Source organism: Telopea speciosissima, chromosome 9 (assembly GCF_018873765.1).
Source record: "Telopea speciosissima isolate NSW1024214 ecotype Mountain lineage chromosome 9, Tspe_v1, whole genome shotgun sequence".
Classification (NCBI taxonomy): Eukaryota; Viridiplantae; Streptophyta; class Magnoliopsida; order Proteales; family Proteaceae; genus Telopea; species Telopea speciosissima.
The window spans coordinates 51723586-51738936 of record NC_057924.1 but is presented as its reverse complement, the minus strand read 5'-3'; the positions used below and the strand labels follow the sequence as shown (position 1 = coordinate 51738936).

General features: G+C 39.4%; 1 protein-coding gene and 1 long non-coding RNA gene across 2 annotated transcripts in view; one reads left to right on the top strand and one right to left on the bottom strand.

Annotated features, from left to right (window-relative positions):
* Window positions 1–5230, bottom strand: part of LOC122640429 (ubiquinone biosynthesis protein COQ9-B, mitochondrial) — a 22344-nt gene extending 17114 nt beyond the window's left edge. Inside the window, exon 1 of the mRNA XM_043833623.1 lies at window positions 5219–5230. The gene's annotated coding sequence lies outside the window, so the exon portion shown is untranslated. The remainder of the gene's footprint in view (window positions 1–5218) is intronic.
* LOC122640431 overlaps window positions 1–15351 on the top strand; it is a 15714-nt gene extending 363 nt beyond the window's left edge. The window contains exons 2-3 of the long non-coding RNA XR_006329659.1: window positions 550–553; window positions 15339–15351. This is a non-coding gene — a long non-coding RNA (uncharacterized LOC122640431). The remainder of the gene's footprint in view (window positions 1–549; window positions 554–15338) is intronic.

The following is a 15351-nucleotide window of genomic DNA, read 5'->3' as shown; positions in this document are numbered from 1 at the left end:
AGGATTTTTATCCCCTGCGAGCCTGCAACTGCAACTATCTTTTCCTTGTTTAATGGGGCACTATTCTCTGTGCCACCGCACAGCCTGCACCCAGGCACATGGGGTGGGTGCAATGACCACACTACCCCCTGCATAGGTTGCCCATGTGCCTGGGTGCAGGCTGCGGACACAGAGAACATTCTCCCTTTGTTTTTTTATAAATTTATTTTAAAGCTTTTTAAATTTTTAAATTTTAACAAATAAAGCTTCTTGGTTGTTATTGATTGGTCAGAGGGCTTGGAATGTAAACAAATGAAACCAGATATTAGGGATGTAAACGGATCGAATTCGGTCGGATAGTGCCATTATCATATTCGTATCCGATTATATTCGGACGGATTCGAATAATATCTTAATGGTTTTAGGACGGATTCGGATAATTTCCGGATAGTGATTTTTTGAATACAGGTTCTCTTAAATGGATATGAATACGGATCGAATACAATTTCTCAACTATCCATTGACATATTTACTGTTTTTATGATGAGGATTAGGGTTGAGACTTGAGAGTTCAGTAATTACCCTTTCTTCTACTCTTCTTAGTCTTTTATTCTTTTACGTTTTTTACTTTTGATTTTTTAATAGATATGTAATTTTATGTATTATATTGCATAACACAATATATATAAACCAATAGCAAATCTAGAAAAAGAATCACATTATCTTAACTTATAAATTTATAAAAATAAGATAACAAAATCCAATAAGGTAACTTAAAAGGATAGACAAACACAGAATTATATTTCTGATATTTTATTACCGTCAGACTGCTTATCGAATCGAATAATAATCGGTCAAATAGGGGGATTATCATATTCGTATCCGATTAGTTTCGGACGGATTCGAATTCTCCTAAACGGATACGAACGCGGATCGAATACGAATTTACGAATATCCATTTACATCCCTACCAGATATGAATGCAAATTGAATTTGGACTTTCAACTATTGTTATTGATTGATCAAGGGCTTTTAACATTGTCATTAAGAAGTCTTGATTTGTAGTGATGATATATAATATCCGTCACAGAAAATGATATGGTACCATGCATTAAAGAAAGATTGATGTAATGCTATGGTATTTCACTTTCTGTCATAAAAAAAAATCCTTTATATTTTTAGCTATCGATAAATGTATTTCTGTCGTTGTATATGATGTAGGTTTTATAGAAATTATACACATAATTTGTAATTTTACTTTTGGGACAGAGAATGCTGTTTGGTTGGGTGGTCCTATGTCAACGCGAGGGTCAATAGGAGCACGCACCTAGTCATACAACATGGGGGACACAGTGGCCATTTTGCCAACCTTGTGTCTAGGCATAAGGGGTTCGTGATCAAACATCGTTCTTTTTCCTTTTACTTTTTTACTCGTTTATAATGCATGCATAGGATGGAGTTTTCTGTCCAAGAGTGTGGCATATGCCAACACTCTCATGTGTCTCTCTCCTCCTCAAAACAAGGGTGGCAGAGGTGTCTTTTCATATGGGGAGGAGAGAGATAGACTCTTGGGACTTGGGAGTGCTAGTGTAGGCCACACTCCTAGACAAAGTTCTTTTTCCCTACTTGTATGTTAGAAAAATAAATGTTAAAACACTGACATCTTTTGATATCAATTCAGAAAAAGACCAACACAAATATTAAGATCAATAATATAAAATGGATACAGGCTGGACAAGCTGGCCGTCTCTTTCTCACCCCTATAGAAATGACTCCTAGCCCTCCCTTCCCCACCCCACCCCACCCCACCCTACCCTACCCTTTCCTACCCTACCCTTTTTATTGGATACAACTGCTAGCTCTAGGAAAGCCGTGTGCCCAACCCTCTTCCATATAAAATGACAGTATTTATTTACGTATTTACGGTCACTGAAAATGATTTTACTTAATGAGAATGGTTTAAAAAAAAATCCTCTTCGATGCCCACATCTGCTAATGTGGGTGCTGGAGATCGACACGTGACTTTATTAAAAAAATAAATAAAAATGGATACATGAAAGATGCTAAATCCAATGGTGACAAGCTCAAAAAAAAAGAAAGAAAGTTTGAAAAAAAAATAGCCAATTGAGCTCGTCACCTTTGGATTTAGCATCTGTCACGTGTGAAACTCCAACGCCGCACCGGAGAGGATTTTAATCCAATGGTTTCCTGTTTCCCGCGAATACTGCTCTCCCTCTCTAGCACTCCCACGGAGCCCCACCCTTCCCGCACTATAGCACTCCCACTCTCCTTCCTCCACGATCATGGCTAAACAAAGTTTTCGAGTCTTCATTCAGGTATGGTACTCTCCTTTCCTTTTTTCGATTTTCTGTGTTGAATATATAAGAGGATGGAAGCCTCTCGGAATGGGGGTTTGATTTCTCTAAGTATCAATTTGAGATGTATTTGGAGCATGATTTATATGAGGCTGTTTGTAGTGAGAAGATCCAAAAACACCGTACAAATTCTATGTTTTTTTTTTGGGTGGTGTGGGGGGGGGGGGGGGGAGGGGAGTGAAGAATGCATTGTCACCCACACACACACACCCTTGAGAGGTTTCTTAGATGATTGCCATTTTACTGGGATGTTTGAAGCAGAGATACCCTGTCATCCCCTCTAACTCCATGACACAGCCAACTGGAAACCCCTGTCACAGCCAAATCCCAAAATGGTAGTGTTTGCTCCTCTGGGAAGCAGTCAACTTTTTTTTTTTTTTGAAGAAAGGCAAATAGGTTCCTTACAGTAAGAGGTACTTATTCTGTCTTGCGTTGTTGAGGTAACCCTTACAGTAATGAGGTGCTTCTGCAAAGCAACCTAATTGAATGAAAAATCCCAATTTGACTTCATTGGATTGGTTCATCAACTTGAACCTTGGAGATCTTTTTGATGAGACTCATAATTCTTTGATCATGAGTGGGTCCACTGAATGAGCCTGTCCTGCTTGCCTGTTTTGGTCAATGAGGACAGTCCATCAGCCCATTTTGGGGGGGGGGGGGGGTAACAGGTTCCAGTGCATCAATTGACCATTTTGTTTTATATAAAATAGTTTTAGTAATTCAGTTGTGGTCAATCAGGACATGTATCTGATTCGTCTACAGTAATACACTCTCTCTCTCTCTCCCCCCTGCGAAGTTATTTTGAATAGAAAGTGAATGTTTTTTTTGATATGTAAAATTGAGTAGTTTTTCATTTTTTGATGCATTTGTTTGGTTGAAATAACTGATTGTGACTTTCCGGGGAAGGGAGGGATTGCATTACATTTAGCTTATGAGATCTTCTAATGCATAACTGATTGAGGGAATAAGCACTGTTGGTCTGGATTTTGTCATAGCTGGAAGACTTGACTGCCCCTATTCTCTATGTCATTCTTTATTGGATTTTTAGATGGAAGACAAGGTTTTGAATTTTAGTGTCAATATGATTCTCTCTCATTATACTGCCTGCACATTCCCATGGTCTACTAACATAACAACTATCTCTGCCTCTAGCTCTTTCATTAAATGTGATAGAATCAAATAATGATCTCTCTCTCTCAAGTCAAAGAGCCACAGCCTTTTTAATTGAAAGTAGATCATTAATTGCAGAGATGAAGGAGCAAATCATAACCACCCAGTAGATCCTGCTCTACAAGCCTAGTGCCCAACCTACCAAATGACATAATAATGTTACAGTGAGGAGTTGCTGTTATGCTATCAATCTACCTAGAGAAGTAAATAGATAGTTGAAAATCTACTAGAACTTGATTCTGTCTTTTTATCTGATTTCACTCTTCTTTTTTTCCTGCTACTTATATCTTCCTTCCCCATTTTTCTGTTGAACTGCTGAAATAATATTCTTGGATTGAGTTTAATGCATGAGCCTCCTGCCACTGTGGGGTCTGTGGAGGGTCATAATGTACGTTGCCTTACCCCTGCTTTCGCAGAGGCTGTTTCCAGAATAAATACGCAGCCTTACCCCTACTCTTGCCATTGAGTTTAATGAGTATATAACATAATTAAGAAGTTACAAAGTCTTCATGTATGATCTTTTTAAAGTCTAATTTGAGTCTAATTTGCTGTACTTTCAGTGTATATCATTATACCTCTAAAATCTAAACAAAGTCATGAAATTTTGTAATTCATCTTTGTGGCTGTCCTTGTCCAATTTGGTGTTGCATGGCTGTAAACCTGAATTTATTTTCAGTTGTACTTATAACCTAAGTTATATATCATAAGAAAGTACTTTTACTTGGAGGAAACTCAATTTAAATTCAGCATCCTACAATATAGAGCTGATTTGGGAGTAGCTCCGATACATTATTAGCTATGAGAAAGTCGTTTGACTAGAACATGGCATGGCTATGTTCAACGGAGGCCTTTGGATGCTCTAGTTCAGAGGAATTGAAAGAACTAAAAGAGCCAGAAGCAGACCTAAAATAACCTTAGGAGAAGTGGTGAGCAAAGACATGCATAGCTTAAGCCTTGTATCAACTATGACCTCGAATAAAGCTGATTAAAGGCAATGATCCATGTAGCCGACCCCATTTAGTTGAGCTAAGGCTGAGTTGTTTTATGACTTTTATCCTACAATCTTATTGAGCTCTGAATCTGACTTGCATCATTGTAGAATGCTTATATTTATTCTGAATTAAGATATCAAATTTGTTAATTCAAACATTTGATTACATTGAAACAAATCTTGAAATTGGCATGTCTATGTTCTGCATTCTGAACTGGCATATCGTTGTACAGCTATTTATAAATATATTTTAGCCAGTATATGATTTGGCATCCTATTACTTAGCTCTCTAATCATATAAGGACGAAATAACATTTCATTGTGAGTCACAGTTACTTATCGTGTAAGTGGACTTGGATTTCTATATTGTGACTTTTGCAATTCTGTCTTCACCAATATATATCTGGACCTCCACTTGAAAAATGGTGGGGGTTATCTTGACCCCTTGGTGATGCCTAAGCATAGTGATGTAGATCGAAGCATGAAAAAGAGAAGGACCAAAATAGAATTCCGGACAAATTACTGTTCACGTGGGTAGTACCTGAGTTACTGTTGATGTGGTACTGTTCACCTGAACAGTAGTGTGGGCCCCAAGTGGACAGCTGGTGTGAAGATTAGCTGTTGCATGTTGGTGGAATATTCTATTAGAAGCTGCTATAATTTAGTTTCTATTTTTGTTTCTTTTTTTTGTTTTTTTGTGTAGATCTCTCTTGTAGAAGAGTTTCTATTTCTTAAGAGATTTATTCCCACACATGGGAATTACTTATTTTGTAATCCAGCCTTTCATTATTATGAATAAAGACAAGGAGACCAGCCTCCAACGATTTGCTGAAAGTAAAAAATAAGATTTGGCTTATCCAATGGCTGTGAGAGGCAATGTAGGAGAGAGTCCTATGTGAGGTGAGAGGCCCTTGTAGGTGAGATGCCTAGGGGAGATTGAGAGGCTTAAACCATTCTATCATCCGCTTCTTTTTTCCATCTATTTCTTTCTTTGTTCTGCATTAACCTACTTCAGAGAAGAATCGAAGGCTTTGTTTACTCCTCCATTGAGGCTTCTGATCATCAGAAGACTGTGCTACTGTTGTACCATCGGTTTCTGGCTGTTGGCTTAAGAACATAAAGTGTGGGTATACTGTTTTGGAGTTTATTGCAGCAGACTTCAAACCTATGCAACTCCTGATCTGTCCCTCAGTTACAGCTCAAATTCTAACAGAGTTATACCCCTGCTATGGTCTTCCTTCGATGGTAATGGCAGTCTGATCCTATGGCTGGATAATTCTGAGAACCACTCATATGTTACAATCCGTCCATCAGATTTGATAGCAATTTTGAAGAGTTAATCTACTCCAAGGACCCTACCCTCGATTGAATTATCTTACCCATCCAAGTTGTGTAGTTTCTAAATCAGGATCAGTTGCTATTTCTTGAAAATTTTCTGTTATGGTATTGCTGGAACCATCTGTTAAAGCCTACTGTTTCAGTTCTTATGATCCTCCTGTAGGCTAGGATATCATTAACGTAGCCCTACATTACATAGTTGTCAAAGCGCTAGGCAACCCAAGGCGTTTGAAGGGGGGGGTTTAAAAACTAAGGTGACACCAACAAGGAGCCTAGGCGACCAAGGCACCATCCCAAAAAAGGCGCAAGGGAGGAAATTTCTTCTCTCGATCAGCAGTAGTGGCATCAGCAAGTTGGACTTCCAAGAGGAACTTCAGAGACCTAATCAGCAGCTTCAATAGTGATTCGATGGGGCTCAGATGGACGGGAAGTAAAACTCAGAATGGGGAACGATTGGAAGTAGAAAAATGGGGAAGATAGGGGAAGGAGGAAAGAAAGGGTTGGGTCTCGTACTCTTCCCTGGGCCTCTCACCTCACTGCATCTCACAGCCATAGTTTGCAAACAAACCAAATAAAATATAGAAACTAAAACTGACCACTAAAGTCCTCCATGCAAAGACAAAAACTGAACTCTTAAATTGTCTCCTTGACAGCTTTTGATCCCTTGGGAAGAAAATCTCCACGCAACTGGACTTCAACTTGCCTCCATACAGCTGGCCATGGGGGCCACGAGATCTGGAAAATATCCTGCCAATGGAACTGATCGATAGCTATTCAATTCTGGAAAATAAATCCCCTTTTATGCTGCTGGTCGGTACCTCTCTGGGCAGAAATCAATGGTTTGGAATAAACCCAGAGTAGGAGCTAAATACATGCTGGCTCGATGGACTTAATTAAACCCATGACATGGAGATGAACCAATTTTGAAGCCCACCTGATGGACATGTACTGCATCAATAGGTATATGGTTTATTCTAATCTACTTAAACCATCCACATTTTAGTTGTTTCAATTCTAAAAATTTTGCTTCTTGTTTCAGAAAGGAGGCTATGTTTACATATTGTAGAGTGGACCTGTACATATTGAAGAGTGGAATGTGCATGCTAATTGGCGATGGTATACTTACTCCACAATTTCAGGTTTGATACTGAGAGTCTGAGACAATTCTTTAACTCACATCTTGATGAGTTTGTTTTATAGCTATTTTGCATCCAAAAGTTTTCTGACTTCAAACATTTGTTTTATGGTTTTATGATTTTATCTGCAATGGATGACGGGCTATGAACACCTTTTCCTTCTGTCAGTAAAAGTAAGTTTTGATGCTGATATGCTTTACTTAAGGCTATGTTTCGATGCCAAGAAAAGAAAAGAAAAAACTAAAAAAAAATTGAATTTGAGGAGAGAGATACACACATAAATCAATCATTGTGTCATCATCATTAATTTTTTGAGTTTTTTCTTTTCTTTTCTTGACATCCAAACATAGCCTAAAAGAGTAAGAAAGTGTAGCCATGTAAATAATTCCTTAATTTATAATAATATCATATACACTGAGCATTTCTGATTGTGTAGCTGTGTAAATAAATTCTGCTTACTTTCTAATAATGCATATGAACAGATTTGGGAGGTTGGTTCATAGTTCTAACACTCGTTTCAGTAGGTTGTTTTGGTCAGGCCGAAACCACTGAAATACCAAGATATTGGCAAGATATCACTGAAATTTTGTAAATTTTGCCAACTTGTTTCGATGGGCAAACGGCCATAGTAGGCTCCGATACTTTAGGGAAACCTTGTTTTAGGCTAAATAAACATATGTAAACCTTCAAATTGCAAAAAAAGTCACACAAAGTAGTGTTTTGGATATGCAACCTTGGTTGGTAGTAAACGTCGAACCCTATTTTATACCTTATGTAATGTTGCATATTCTACACATTGTTTTAGTACTATGAAACAGAATAGGCAAGTAAAACAAGTAAATTATGCAACCATGGATGAAGGAACATAATACAGATTAGTTATTTAAGAAATAGTTAAAGTATAAACTATAAAGTATAGTTCACTACATAGACACCCAAGTCTCAAGTCCCAAGTCTCCCACAATACAATACTATGCCTATCTATTGATATGAACTAAGATTTGCTGGATCGAGTCCACTCATGGTTTGATAGAGCCGACATGCATTTTCTTGCGACTGCATGACAAATGTATGCCACATCACAATGTATGAGAAGAAACGAGAGTAGTCCTCTACAGCTGCCCTGTAAACAACCTCATTTACATACTGACGGTAATCTATCCTACGGTATGGATCACTGTAATGGGAAGAACCTGCCACTAAGCCACTTTCAAAAGATGGTGTTGGTAGAAGATACGACTGATGGGCTGGGTAGGAGAAGCAACTATCAACAAAGAACGATCCAGTATGTACCTGGGAGTGGGTGTTGTACTCAAAACTGGGAACAAATGAAGAAGTTGCGTGCTCCCCCAGGCCAGTGAAATGGCCATAAGCACTAAATTCCGACCAGCTACTATCTCCAGTAAAGGATGGGGCACACCAGTGCCCACGTCCTCTGCTGTCCTCTATACTCATGCCTCCAAGAGTGCTAGACAAGCTATCAATGTCCATACAATTAGCCTGCTCATCTAGTTGGAACCTGCAATGAGGCCCTCTCGTATAGCATGCACGTTAGGAGTATGGATGTGCACCGTGGTCTGTATCCTATGTGGCATGATCGAACTAGGTCTCCCCAGTGAATCAAATCGGCTCTGGCTCCGACTCCTGCACCTCCTCTGCTTGGTCATACTCATACTGCTCTCGAATTCCACCATCACCTCCTTGAGTGGATGGTGACAGTGTGCAAGTCTAACCACTTGAGGTAATGGACCAGTTAGGGTCCTCCTCCTTATCATCCTTGCTAGGCTTGGGATCGAATGGCGAGGTATCTGTGAGTGTATCTGACCCTTTGAAGCCATGTAATCATCCACAGCAGCACCCATCTGACTGGCTATCTTAGGGTCAAGCCTACCTCCAGGCTGATCCATCAGTGGCTCACCTCTATCCCTCACCTACTCCATCAAGGAATCTTCGTCATCTGACTGGATAGTCTGGATCTGGAAAATGTCGACGAGCTTGATCATGTTCCTGTCGTTCTATATACCCATGCGTATGTCTTGCATCTTCAGCCTCATATTGTAGTGTACATACACCAAGTCTCCAAGTCAACGAGATGTTGGGAACCTAATTGGTTGCCCCTCTTTGAGCCGATGAGCGAAAATATACTTTAGTTTCGCTACATCCAGAGGTGGAACATGTTTGGGAGAGGACCTTGACTGCTATCTTCCTCAAATGTTCTGCCGAACCCCCATACAACACCCACCATTCAATTGCATTACAAGTTATAACAACAAGACATGTTATTTGCATTTCACAAGTTTTTATATAGATTAAGTAAGAGAACATGATACTGAATTACATACCAACATCAAAAGTTGCCCGGCCAACAGTGGCGGCGGGGGCTCCAAAACTCCTAAAGGCATACTTGAAACTTTTAATCTACACCCATTTGGAAAATTGTTAAAGCTAGGAAACCATTTGGAGTAATTGCTTATTATATTCATAAAGAGGTACAAAACTCACCTCATTGTTGCACATAGACTGTAGTGTACTACTTGGCTCCAACATGGCAGCCACTTTACTGCTTCTAGAAGTTCCAGATTCATCCCAAGTTTATGGCTATATTGATACATTGGTGTTTAGATAGTTTACTGAAAATTGACTTATAGATATTGTCAATGTATAGAAATATAATATAGTCTATGACTATAAATTTTAATGTGAATTAATCACATATAAAAAAACTCGCCAGCCTTGTGCAGTGGGTAGATAAGTTGAAGCTCCTAGCGGTCCAAGATAATCTTCAGGAAGGTCTTGCTGCCACGTGACATCGCATTGTAGACGTGGTCCTTCATCATGTCCACAACATCATACAACTGTGGCATGGTGGGCTTGAAGAAGATCCACCATCCTTAGGACTGAGACAATTGGGCCCAAAACTTTCACCAGCTTACTCAGTTGTTGCCAAAACTCCTCAGATGCATTGGTTGCGTGTGCTGTCCTACCACCAAGGGAACTCGACTCCCTCCACCCAAACCACTCCTCAGATGCAAACATAGATTTGAGTCCAACCTTCTTCTCCCCAAAGCTCTTTAATGCAATATAGTTTATGGTGAATCTTGTGACGCTAGGTCTGACCAAGTCTTCCTCATACTTCTCCCTTAGAAGGTTCAGTGTGAACCTATGGTTGTAGACAAAGGTACTCACCTGTTTTGCTCTCTCAACCACACGGTGCACCAATTTACCTTCTCATGTCCTTTTGCATCAGGTCAATGCAATGGGTTGTACAAGGTATCCAGAAGAGCCTGTACCTACTGTTATTCATCAACTTCTGACCGGTCTTCTTGAAGTTGCTACCGTTGTCCGTCATAACCTGGACAACATTCTCCACTCCCACCTCCTAAACCACCTCCTTCAACAACTTATAGATGTATTTTGCATGCTTTTTATCCTTGGATGCATCTACAAATTTTAGGAATACGATTCTCCCTTCACAATAAACCATAAAGTTGATGGACTTTCTTGTGGGCCTAGTCCTACCATCACACATAATCGTCACCCGTAGCTCTCCCACATCCCCTTCAGGTCATCTATATACTCTTGAAGCTCCTTTTTTTGTTGGGGCAAATACACATTCATTTCCTCGTATGCAGTAGGCCCCTTGACCCCTGAGCCAACCTCAACAACCACATCTAGCATCATTTGATAATAGGATCCCGTAGTGGTGTGTCCTGGGATGTTGTGGAATAACAACTACTTAGATACAGTCTCCCCAACCATCCCCCTCACATTACCCACATCCCCTTCAGTTTATGCTGCCTGTTGCCTTTTTTCCCTGTAGATGCTGGGATCCTGCTCTAATCGGGGTCCTGTCGTGGTGGGACCATTAGAGGTGGCGCTGTCCTAGTACTCTGTGATCTATTAAAGAGCAACACAAGCTGCATCCTCCCCTGTGGTTGTGTATATCTACTACCACTACCACTACGGCACTACCACCTATTCCAGATGGGCAAGCTCCTCCTATAGAGGCTCTATGTCTACCCTGCATCTCATGAATAGTATCTTTGCTCCTCGTCTGTGTCCACCGAAAATCTCTTGTAATGCCCCCAAATCTGGGTAAAATATATGGGTGCTGGTCCTCATGCTCACGGGCTGCCTTGTGATAACGACTGGTCTTCCATTTATTAACATAATAATGCAGCGGAAACTAAATTCAATAAACATATGGTACAACGGAAGAACTATTACATTAAACATCCACAAGATACATGTATAATCAAGCTGCTGTATCCAACTCTTCATACTTTCTTTTACATCTCTGCAATCATCCTTTCAATTACATCAGAAGAAATTTTTTCAAATTTACATTGATCACAAAATCTCTAACAAAAGTCTCAAAAGTGTCTCTATCTCACGATCTCATACTCAGGGGGTCTTACACCCTTCTCCTTGGTCTTGGAGGTATACTTTGCGCAATGGCACTCTATATGTGCATGTTCTGAAAAATAATCAATAAAGGAGGGTTGAGCTCAACTACCTCAATGAGAAAGAACAATATCATATTAAGCAACTAAATCAAAACATGTACACTTGATAAATCAACTAAATCAAAACATGTACACTTGATAAATCATACTATAAAGATGCCTTTTTCATGAATCTATCAATCCGGAATATCATATCTGATCATACATAAACTATATCTAAAACGATGAAAAAATTACTCATCTTTTACTTCTTAAGGTCGGTTATCTCAATGACCTACCACACTGTGCCTTATGGGAGTGAGGACACCATCTCTTTACCAGTAATGCCATTACGTATCGCTGTCGTATATTGGTAACCATCTCCAGTGTACCATTACATATCATCATTGCACACTGGAGACACATCTCTATTCATGCCGTTATGTATCGCCGTCGCACGCCCCAGTCATGTCATTATGTATTGCCGTTGTATGCTGGGAGAGAGACCTCTCTAAGCCTCATCCAATATCTAAACCCCTATTGGAAAGGGTTGGCAATCACAGGGTCTGTATTGTTCATTTCATTTCATTTTTTGAGTCTATAGCACTTCTTTCCTTTCCTTTACTTGCTTCCACTTGCAGTCCCACATTATCCATCCCAACTCTTTTGCAGGTTGGACATTGATGAACCTTCAGTTTCAGTCCTTTTCTGTACTTTTCCTTTCACCTTGGGCTTATCATTCCTCACTATTTGTAAACAATTCATAAAACCACATTTCATTTTATTTAAAACATAAAATGATCTCAGAGGCAATGATGTCCATATAAATATTGTCAAATGTGCATTTCACTTACAACATAAATCATGAGATGATATGATAGAATTCCCCTCACCTTGTGTCTCTACTGAATAAGTAAATACCACTTCTAGTTATCTGATGTCTCTTGATCAAACTGGATCCCTACATAGGAATTTGTATTCATTATACCTTGCTCAAGTGGTCCTAGCCTAGTAGGCAAGATCCCCTACAATTTCCATTTAATAATTCAGAAAAAATACCCCTTTTTGGTCAACCAGATGAAGTGTCAGTTGACCCTCTATCATCCGGGTACAATCGGTCGACCGGTTCCTGGGGAGTTGCTGCCCGAGAATGGCACTCTCACACTCCCCCCCCCCCTTAAAAAAAAAAAAACCCTTCAATGGGATTTCATTATTTCTACTTCAATTAACACTATCCTATTATCTACTCATCATAGAACCTTATAGACACATTAAAATCATATCACAATACCATATCCACCATTGTAGACAAGATTTTACCTCTTGGGTGATCCAAAATCTTTCCTCCAAAGCTTGTTTCTGATCCAATCACTAGATACCGTTGATTGCAAATCAATACCCTAGGTCCTTGTGCTCGATTTCCTTCTTTCCTCCTCTTTTTCTCTTCCTCTCCTCCTTCCCTTTCCTCCGAATATTCTACTCTTGAATCAGAGATCATTCGATATTTTGGAATTTGGAATCTTATATGAAGGAAGACAGGAGGCTTTTTCAGTAGTGGAAAAGCTTCTGTTTTTGGGGTTGTCCCGGACACTCACGTACGGCATCTGATCCATGTCAGCTGCTGTTCACATGGCTGGCATTACAACTTTTACCACAACGATGCTGTCCATAGATCAAATTATTTCGTGGATTGAATTTCACTTGACTGTCGACGGCACCATTGCTTCTCTCTCTAATCTCTAATTTTGAAACAAAGAAGAATTGAACTAAAAACCAACTTAAAACTCTATTTCGACCTCATCTGGTCGACCGGTTGCTTAACCGACTAAGTTGCTGAACTATTCAGACGCATACTGCTTGACCACCATATCGTCTGGACTGATACAGTCGACCAGTTAATGGTTAACCATTTGGTCGACTGCCACCCTGATCTGGTTGACCGGATCCTGTTTTCAGAATCTGGTCTAATGACCTTTGCCTATTCAAACAGCTGTATCCCTCTCTTCCAAACTTTGAGTGTCCCGATTCTTTTTCCATTAGAAAGATAATTCAATTACCTTCATTTTTCATGTTTTGGGCTGCCCCAAACTCTAAGCAAATGGTTCCCTAAGGACCATGTGAAGTCACTGCTTCACCCAAAACTGTACAACTGATAGTTCCATCACCAAAGTGTGGGCTATCACTAAGTTCCAAATTAGTCTTAGGGTCGATCTAACTCATTCAACCCTGAATAATCATATTAATTCACATTTTTCAACATAAAAACATCATGGCTCATATTTATCTATAGGTGTCAATACCCTTTAGCTGGAGCAATACAAGCCAGATTTCGTCAAAAGGAACCCGTATAGTACCTGTCAACCATAAATAACGTTAAAATTAATCCTTTTTTGGGTACAGGGTATAACATCTCTAGCCTTTGCCTCTGCACATCATCAGGCACATACATAGAGGGTCGTCATTGTCATCATCACTATCATCCCCCAATCCTGGCTGGGTCACATGAACTGCTGCCTCCTCAAAGTTATCCTCTCCTTCTCCTTTTCTAACTTCCTTCGATTCCCTCCCCTCATGTGTGCAGCTATGGCCCTAGAAATCTCCACAAGTACCATGGGGCATGTAGTCACATCTTTGGCATTCCTAGCCAAATATTGTTTCAGTCTTGTGGCCCCACCTCCCATAATCTTCTTGTGACGGTAGTTACATTATGTTTTTCTTTTGTCACCATCAATCGGCACTCCATGCTTCCATGCTATCTCTCCTCTGTCACCTACCCTAACGCCTCCCCTGTCAGCTATTATCTCACCTCCTTACTATTGCATAGAGGAAAGAAGTATTATTAATTGAGAAACATCAGACTGAGACCACTGAAACAATTATGTAGCAACTTATTATTTTTCCCCTGATCTTTATATTACTCTCTTAATTAAAAATAATTTTCATAATTTTGCTCAATAAAATATTGGCCTAATACCAGAAAAGCAAATATGTTACAACATAATAAGCCTCATATGCGCTTCGAAACATGTTGAAATTACTTTCATAAAAATTTCAAATAATTTTAAAAATTAAAAATTTATTGGAAGAAAATAATTTCCGACTCCGTGAGGTCGTAGATCGTCCAATGGTGATTAGCATATATATAATTTAGCCTCATCCAATTTATATCAACCCTACTTTTTCACATTTTTTTTGTAGGAAAAATCAAAATTTTAACTAGAAAGATAAAAAATATGTATATAAACAGAAAAAAATTTCGACACCGTGAGGTTGTAGATCAGCCTCCGGTGTCTGACATAAAAATTTCATCACCAACCAACAGGTAATTATCATATTTTTTGCAAAAAATAAATTTTGGGAAAAAGTTGCTTTCCAAAATCTGTTGTATGTGCAAATCTTCCCCAGTAAACAGCAACCGATCTCTTTGGAGTGATGTGGCAACCCCAGCAGTGTATTCTAGCAGTTTGAGGCGGTGATGTAGCAAAAATCCAAGCAGATGCAGTGTTTTCCTTCTCCAGGTCAAAATGGGCAAAACCAGTGAGTTCAGGTCGAAATTTTGATCTTAACTCATGAAAAGTGGTATTTACAAAGGGTGGAATGTAAGATTTTGGTGAGGCGCTATAATCCATACCGATATATTGGCGTAATGGAGAAATTTCACCCGAAGTGATGCATGTTTCTTATTTTGCCCCTCATTTCGTCTCAGTGGCTTCAAAACTACTGAAATTATCCGAGATTTTGAACTATTGGTTAACTTCCATTTAATGAGCATTCAAGTTAGTAACATTGGAAAATACCATCTGCTGTAACTTGTACTGTGGTTGGGACTAGAATTTAATGGATGCCGAGCTTGTAACAAAGCAAACATCCTGATTTGGTGAATTACGATTGCACAAAGGATAAGATGGTGGAAGAGG